General features: G+C 36.5%; 1 non-coding gene across 1 annotated transcript; it reads left to right on the top strand.

Annotated features, from left to right (window-relative positions):
* The first annotated feature begins 6693 nt into the window (after window positions 1-6693).
* On the top strand, window positions 6694-6810 carry LOC120222514. The gene has a single exon (XR_005526065.1). It is a non-coding gene; the product is annotated as a U5 spliceosomal RNA (small nuclear RNA).
* The last annotated feature ends 394 nt before the right edge of the window (window positions 6811-7204 follow it).

Genomic DNA, 7204 nt, shown 5'->3' with positions numbered 1-7204 from the left:
GATCATGACCTGAGCCAAAATCAAGAGTCAGATGCTTAACCAACTGAGCCACCCAGAAGCCCTAAGTTTTGTCACTTTTGTTGGTGTTATCAGCAAACCAGCTTTTGGTTTCATTGTTTGCTCTATTATTTAATAGTCTTTCTTTCATTAAGTTCTGCTCCAATCTATTTTATTTCCTTTCCTCTGCTTGTTCAGGTTTAGTTTGCTCTTCTTTTTTGAGAGTGTTAATTAAGGTGAAAGTTTTGTTTATTGTTTTGAGAACTTTCTCCTTTCTTTTTTTTTTAATTTTTTTAATGTTTTTTATTTATTTCTAGGAGAGAGAAAGACAGCGTGAGCAGGGGAGGGTCAGAGAGAGAGGGAGACACAGACTCTGAAATAGGCTCCAGGCTCTGAGCTGGCAGTCAGCACAGAGCCCGATGCGGGGCTCTAACCCACGAACCGCGAGATCATGACCTAAGCGAAAGTCTGACGCTTAACCGACTAAGCCACCCAGGTGCCCCAAACTTTCTCCTTTCTTAATGTAAGCATTTACACCTATAAATTTTCCTCTGAGCACTGCTTGAGAAAATTTGTAAGTTATGAATTTATAAAAGTTCCTCTAAGCACTGCACTATATTCAGCTGCATCCCATCAGTTTTAATATGTTGTGTCTTCATTTTCATTAAGCTCAAGTGTTCTCTAATTTCTCTTTTGATTTCTTTTTTTGACATGTTGGTTATGTAGGAGTGTGTCATTTAATTTCTACCTATTTTTGAGTTTCTCAAATTTCTTTGTGGTCAGAGAACCACATTTCATTTCATTGTGGTCAGACAACACACTTTGCATTACTTCTATTATTTTAATTTATTGAGCTTTGTCTTATGGACTACCACATGCCTATCCTGGAGAATGTTCCATGGGCACCTGAGAAAAAATGTATATTCTGCTGTTTTTGGGTCAAGTATTGTATAGATGTCTCTTAGGTCTCATTGTCTTATGGTATTTTCAAATCTTATATTTTCGTATTGATTGTCTATCTGGTTGTCCTATCTAATGTTGAAAGTAGAATATTGAAGTCTCTATTACTGTGGAATTTTCCATTAATTTATGTTAGCTTTGGCTTCATGTATGCTTTCTTATTGGTGCTATATGTTCATAATTGTTATATCTTCCTGATGGAGCACCCTCTTCAAAATTATAAAATGTCTCTCTTTATCTCTAGTAACATTTTTTTTTGTTTTAACGTTTGTTTTGTCTGGTATTAGGATAAGCATTCCAGCTTTCTTTTATTTATTGTTTGAATGATACATCTTTTTCCAGCCTTTAATTTTCAACCTACTTGTATTTTTTAATCTAGTGTGTCTCCTGTAGACAGCATATAGATGGATCTCATTTGTTTGTTTTAAAGTCTGACAATCTCTGCTTTTTGGTTGAATTATTTAATACATTCACATTTAATGCTTTCATTGATGTACTTAAACATATATTTTACTTTTTGTTTTCTATGTGTCTCAGATCTTTTATCTTCCTCTATTCATACTTTTACTGATTTCTTTTATATTAAATGAATATTTTCTGATTTAGCATTTTAAATTCTCTAATGATTTTTTTTAAAGTAATTTCCCTAGTGATTTCTTTAGGGCTTACCATATACACCTTAACTTATCAGAATCAACTTCATACATTTACTAACTTAATTCCTGCAATGTATAGAAATGCTACTCCTATATAGCTCTCTTTGTTTACCCCTTTTTGTAGTCTTACTGTTAGATCATATCTATAAATGTTACAAGCCAAACAAAATATTGTTATCATTATTACTCTACATAATTTTATGTCATTTTAAAGAAGGTGAGAGGAGAAAAGAGAGCAAGTATATATTTATCACTTTTGTTATATTATTATTCTTATCATTTCTGGTTGTATTTATGTATTCTTCCAGATTTGAGTTACCATCTGGAGACATTTACTTAGCCCAATACAGCTTTGCTCCCACACAAACACTATGTGCTCTTCTCATCAAGTATATTACATTTCCATTCTATAGGCCCAACAATACATTATATACATATTGTTTTATACAATTGCCTTTTAAATCAGTTAAGGGAAAGAAGGACAACAAAACTGCATTTATTCTGTCTTTTATAATTATGAGTGCTTTTCAGCTTATTGTGTGGACTCCCATTACTATCTGAGGTCACTTGCCTTCAGCCTAATGAACTGCCTTTAGTATTTCTTGTAAGGTAGATTTGCTAGCAACAAATTCTTTCAGTTTTTATCTGCAAATTTGCTTCATTTTTAATGTTTACTTTTTGATTTTTTCATTTCTTAAACTTTTTTTTAAGTTTTTATTTATTTCTGAGAGAGAGAGAGAGAGCGAGAGCAGGGGAGGGTCAGAGAGAGAGGGAGATACAAAATCTGAAGCAGGCTCCAGGCTCTGAGCTAGCTGTCAACATAGAGCCTGACCGGGACTCGAACCCACAAACTGTGAGATTGTGACCTGAGCCGAAGTCTGAGGCTTAACCGACAGAGTCACCCAGGTGCCCCTATTTTTTCATTTTTTGAGAGACAGAGCGAGAGCATGGGAGGGGCAGAGACAAAGCAAGACATAGAATCTGAAGCAGGATCCAGGCTCTGAGCTGTCAGCACAGAACCTGAAGTGGGGCTCCAATTCAAGAACTGCAAGATCATGACCTGAGCTGAATTTAACCACTTAACCGACTGCGCCACTCAGGCGGCCCTTCCTTTTCATTTTCAAAAGATAGTTTTGTTGGATATAGGATTCTGGTCAGCAGTTTTTTTCTTTGAGCAATTTGAACATGTTATCCCACTGCCTTCTGGCTTCCACTGCTGCTGGTAAGTCAGCTTTTAATTTTATTTGGGTTCTGTTGTGATGACTTATTTTTCTCTTACTGCTTCCAAGATTCCCTCCTTGACTTTGGCTTTTCGCATTTTTCAAAATCTTTTTTTAAATGTTTATTTATGTATTTTGAGAGAGAGAGAAAGAGAGAGCGAGAGAAACAAAACCCCAAGCAGGCTCCATGCTGTCAGCACAGAGTCCACCTCAAGGCTTGAGCTCACAAACTGTGATCGTGACCTGAGCCAAAATCAAGAGTCAGATGCTTAAGCAACTGAGCCACCCAGGAGCCCTGGCTTTTGGCATTTTTACTATGTTATGTCTATTGGTGGATCTCTTTGAATGTATTCTACATGGAATCCATTGGGCTTCCTGTATATGTAAATTATTGTTTTTCTATTATTTGGGAAGTTTTCAGCTATCATTTCTTCAAATATTGTTTCTGCTCCTTTCTCTCTTTTCTGCTTCTGGTACTCCCATTACACATACATTGATGTGTTTAATGCTGTCCCACATTTCTCTGAGGATCTGTAATTTTTCTTGTTTTCCTCTATGCTCTTTGGATTACATAATCTCTATTGATCTATTTTCAAGTTTGCTAGTTCTTTCTTCTGCTAGTTAACATCTACTGTTAATCCTTGTGGTGAATTTTTGAATTTTTTATTTCAATTTCTATACTTTTCAACTCCAGCATTTGCATTTATTTTTTTAAATTTTTAATTGCTTTAATTTTAATTTAAACATTTTTAATTTTTAATTTATTTTTATTTCTAAAATTAAATTAAATTAAATTTCTTTTATTTTAGAGAGAGGGCATGTGAGTGGGTGAGAGGAGCAGAGGGAGGGAGAGAGAGAGAGAGAGAGAGAGAGAGAATCTTATGCAGGCTCCACACTCAGCACGGAGTTCAACATGGGGGCTCCAACCCACAACCCTGGGATCATGACCTGAGCCGAAATCAAGATCAGATGCTCAACTGAGCCACCCAGGTGCCCCTCCATTTGTTTGTCTTGAAATAATTTTTATCCCTTTATTAGTGTTCTCTATTTGATGTGACATTGTCCTCATACCTTCCTCTACTTCCTTAAACATATTTATAATAACTACTTTCAAGGCTTTGTTAAACTCAACAACTGGTTGCTTTCAGAGGCAGTTTTTTGTTGACTGCTTTTTCCCCAGTGTGTGGGTCATACTTTTCCTTTTAGGTGATTAATATCATTGTATCAGTAGTGATAAACCATGTTGATGTATTTACCCTTGAAATGAGGTGGTGAAAATGGCAACATATCTATGTAGTCTTCTTTTCAAAAACACGTTACCCCAGTCTAATCGTGAAGAACACATCAGACCAATCTTAGTAGAGGGACATTCTACAAAATATCTTACCTGTATGCCTCAAAACTATCAAGGTCATCAAAACAAGGAAAGTCCAAGAAACCTACAGCCCAGAGGAACCTAAGGAGACATGATAACTAAATAGAATGCAGTATTCTGGAGTGGATCCTTGAACAGAAAAAAGACGTTAGGAAAAAAAAAAAAGAAATCTGAATAAATTACAAACTATTGATTCATTCATTGTAACAAGTGGACCATACTAATAATAACATATCAGTGAGAGGGCAAATGGGGGTGGGAGATACAGAACTCTCTGCACTATCTTCACATCTTTTCTGTAAATTTAAAAATGTTCTAAACAAGTCTATTTAAAAGTACACGATTGCCAAATAGAGTTTAGATTATGACTGCAGGGATGATTTATCATAGAAAATCAGTGAATGTAATTTTCCACGTTAATAGATTAAAAGAGAAAAGTTATGATTATCTCAATACTAATCTATACTACAAGAAAAAAAAAACAGAAAACTAGGAATAGAATGGAACCAGCTTAACTAGAAGAGTTTCTATCAGAAACCTTTTGAGGCCCAGTACAAAATGAAAATGTAGGACCCGTTCAAAATTACTAAGAATTTCATGAAGACGACTGTAGACCTGGGGCCTTATGAACAAAAGGCAAGTGCATAGGCTGCTGGTCCATGAAGCCCCACCCGTCTACATCAAATTTCGCACTTAATAGTGGTCCAATGCAAGCTATGACCAGAATAGGAAAAAGATACCCACTATCATTGCTTTGGTTCAATGCCTCTATTTGAGTTCCCAATCAGTTAAATAAAACAAGAAAAAGAAATAATAACATGTATAGATTTATGAGGGAAAAACAAAGTTGTCACTTTCAAATGATATGCTTATCTACATACAACATCCAATAGAATCTACAATGATTAGAACAAGAATTTAAGATCACTGGATGCAAGAGCAATAAATAAAAGTCAATTTCGGCAGACGGCCTCCTCCACTGTCCTGCCCACCCATCCTTTGCGGAGAATTCAATAAACTTCTACAATTAAAAATTGCAATTTAAGGGATGCCTGAGTGGCTCAGTCAGTTACGCAACCGACTTCAGCTCAGGTCATGATCTCACAGCTTTGGGAGTTTGAGCCCTGCATCAGGCTCTCTGCTGTCAACACAGAGCCTGCTTCAGATCCTCTATCCCTGTCTCTCTCTGCCCCTCCCATGCTCATGCACGCTCTCTCTCCGTCAAAAATAAACAAACATTAAAAAAAATTGCAACTTAAAAAATCTACACTAATCACAAAAAGTACAAGATATTAAGAGTAAAGTAATTCTCAGGGCACCTGGGTGGCTCAGTCGTTAAGCCTCGGTTTCTTGATTTTGGCTCAGGTCATGATCTCAGGATTCCTGAGTTCCAGCCCCAAGTGGGCTCTGCACTCACAGTGCAGAGTCTGCTTAGAAGTCTCTCTCTCCACCCCTGCCCCACTTTTGCTTTTTCTCTCTCTCTCTCAAAATAAATAAACTTAAAAGAGTAAAGTAAATCTAACAAAAAAAAAATCCATATAGTAAAATTATAAAACTATATTGAAAGACATAAAAGTGGTTCTCACTGAAGGGGAAGATTTATAATGTTCATGACTGTGACATATGATATTACCTGATATATGAACTTAACAAAATAATAAAATGAGAATTTGATGCCTCCTTCCCAGGTTAAGAAAATGGATTTTGATGATACCTTTGAAACCCTCTGCAGGCCTATTCCTCAGTCACAGCCTTCGTTTCTCCCAGCAGGTGACCACTATCCTGAATTTTGCATTAACCATTACTTTGCTATCCTCAAGTCTTGCCCCCGGCCCAAGTATCAGAAAATTCTTTTATTTAAAAGAACTCCTGGGGCGCCAGGGTGGCTCAGTCAGCTAAGCGTCTGACTTCAGCTCAGGTCATGATCTCATGGTTCGTGGGTTCGACCCGCGTGGGGCTCTGTGTTGACAGCTCAGAGCCTGAAGCCTGTTTCAGATTCTGTGTCACCCTCTCTCTCTGACCCTCCCCTGCTCACTGCCTCCCTCTGTCTCTCTCTCTCTCAGAAATTTTAAAAAAAATTTTAAAAATTAAAAAAAAAATTCTACACAAAGTCTCAATTTAGGAATAAACAAAATCAGAATCTCTAGATGACCAGGACGAAACTGAGACGTCGGGCAACTGAGTCTCCGCTTTGCCTCTTAAAAGTGGCCCCAGAACACGGATTTGAATACTAAAATTTCCGGAGTCTAAAAGGCGATTACTCAGGCTAATTTGCATACCCATAATACACTGCAAACAGTATAATTGTTTACAAGTAAAAACTAATTTATTTCTTATCCGACTTTTCTAAGTGTGAGCACATTTATTTTCAGAATTCCTTGACTAGAATAAATTTCTCCAGGCACTAACTCTTGTGAGAGATAACCACCCTCGGTGTGTTAGGAGTTTTACTTACTTGGGAAGTGAGTTAGGTCGGCAGTGTCTTATACTCTGGTTTCTCTTCAGATCGTATAAATCTTTCGCCTTTTACTAAAGATTTCCGTGGAGAGAGACAATTCTGAGTTTTACTCTAATTTTTCGAGGTCCTGTTTTTAACAGGGTTATATGCATGGTTTTAAAAAAAAAAAAGACTGCCTGACCTTTGTAGTGGAGATACTGTGTTCTTTTTCCTGAATGCTTAATGGCTAACTTAGGAAAAGCGAACAGTGTTTATTAGGATGTTATTATTAAACTCTTTTAGGGTACGTTTCTTATTATCAGTGTATTTACCTAGTTTGCGAGGTAAGTAGTATGTGTTTCACTGAAGATGTTTGCAAATCATTGATTTGATGAGAAGTTGGAATCTAAGATCTATAAAGAATTTATCAAACAACATCCAACAATCAGACAAAAGGCATGAATAGATGCTTTTCCAAAAAAGACTGGATGGGTAACAGACAGGAGAGAAGATGCTAAACCTTACTCATCATCAGGGAAATGCAAATCAAAACCACAAT

The sequence above is a fragment of the Hyaena hyaena genome, unplaced genomic scaffold, assembly GCF_003009895.1.
Source record: "Hyaena hyaena isolate Hyena2069 unplaced genomic scaffold, ASM300989v1 scaffold_15, whole genome shotgun sequence".
NCBI classification, from domain to species: Eukaryota; Metazoa; Chordata; class Mammalia; order Carnivora; family Hyaenidae; genus Hyaena; species Hyaena hyaena.
The sequence above is the reverse complement of the archived record's forward strand: the minus strand, read 5'-3'. Positions and strand labels throughout refer to the sequence as shown.